At 66.8% G+C, this 1034-nt stretch overlaps 1 protein-coding gene across 1 annotated transcript in view; it reads right to left on the bottom strand.

Moving 5' to 3' along the window:
- Window positions 1–951, bottom strand: part of ZNF704 (zinc finger protein 704) — a 205129-nt gene extending 204178 nt beyond the window's left edge. Inside the window, exon 1 of the mRNA XM_024731327.1 lies at window positions 737–951. The gene's annotated coding sequence lies outside the window, so the exon portion shown is untranslated. The remainder of the gene's footprint in view (window positions 1–736) is intronic.
- Window positions 952–1034: the final 83 nt, after the last annotated feature.

The following is a 1034-nucleotide window of genomic DNA, read 5'->3' as shown; positions in this document are numbered from 1 at the left end:
AAAACCCCCCCCCCCCCACTTTCTCTGGTTTCCTATTTTTTTCCCATTTGCTATGTTGAGGAGGGGAAAAAAACCCCAATGCCAAACAATGTCGAGTTTTAAGCCGCGGGTACGGGGTGGGCGGGGCGGCATTGCCAAAAGCTGCCAGCAAAATGCATGTATACACCGGGACTTGGTTTTTTGCTCTTCTGGGTTTACCGGTTCCCTCACAGGCGCTTTTGACGGAAACTCATCCACAATTGTTCTTGGAGGCAGGAGGGGTTGAGAGATTGAGAAGAGAAGCTGTTTGCTAGTTCCTATGAGCTTGACTAGTCCTCAGAATAAGGGGAAGGGGGCCACTCGTGCTTCCTCGGGAAGGACTACAACCTCACTGCCTCCCTACCTCGCCCGTCCCCACCGGGCGCAGACCGGCGCCTACCTCGTCCCATCGCCAAGTTCCCCGCCTCGCTCGGGAGAAGCGTCCTTTGCCCGCACCCACATCAGACAGCACGCCCGCCTCGGCCTTGGGGGAAAGTGGGAGCGGCCGCCCGGTGAAGGTGCTGGGGCCCGAGCGGTGAGCTCATCAGGCCCCTGGCTCTGCCCGCGCGGCCACCCGAGCCGCCGGACACACCCCTCTCGGCCCGGCCTCTGCGGTCCCCAGTACCGGCCTCAACCCGCTCCGCGCCGGGCCCCCGGGCCCGTCCCCTCACCGCGCAGGAGGGTCCCGCGCGCGCTAGTCCCCGCAACCCGCACACACCTTCAATGCTCCCCGGCCCGGGCCCTTGGGGAGCTGGCGGCCGGGGCCGAGGGCCACGAAGCGCTCCTCGCCGTCCTCGTCGTCGTCGTCTCCGTCCACCACCTCGACGACCACCTCCTCGTCCTCGTCTTCCTCGTCGTCATCCTCCTCCTCCGCGCCCCCTCGGGGCTTCGCCTGCACCCGCCCGAGCCCCCTCCGCCGCCTGCTCCCGCCCTCTTCGTCCTCGTCTTCCTCCCCCAGAAGCAGCAGCACCGGAGACGAGGCGGCGGCGGCGGCCCCGGCGGCCCCGGGGGGGCCG

The sequence above is a fragment of the Neophocaena asiaeorientalis genome, unplaced genomic scaffold, assembly GCF_003031525.2.
Source record: "Neophocaena asiaeorientalis asiaeorientalis breed wild unplaced genomic scaffold, Neophocaena_asiaeorientalis_V1.1 scaffold371, whole genome shotgun sequence".
Lineage (NCBI taxonomy): Eukaryota > Metazoa > Chordata > Mammalia > Artiodactyla > Phocoenidae > Neophocaena > Neophocaena asiaeorientalis.
The sequence above is the reverse complement of the archived record's forward strand: the minus strand, read 5'-3'. Positions and strand labels throughout refer to the sequence as shown.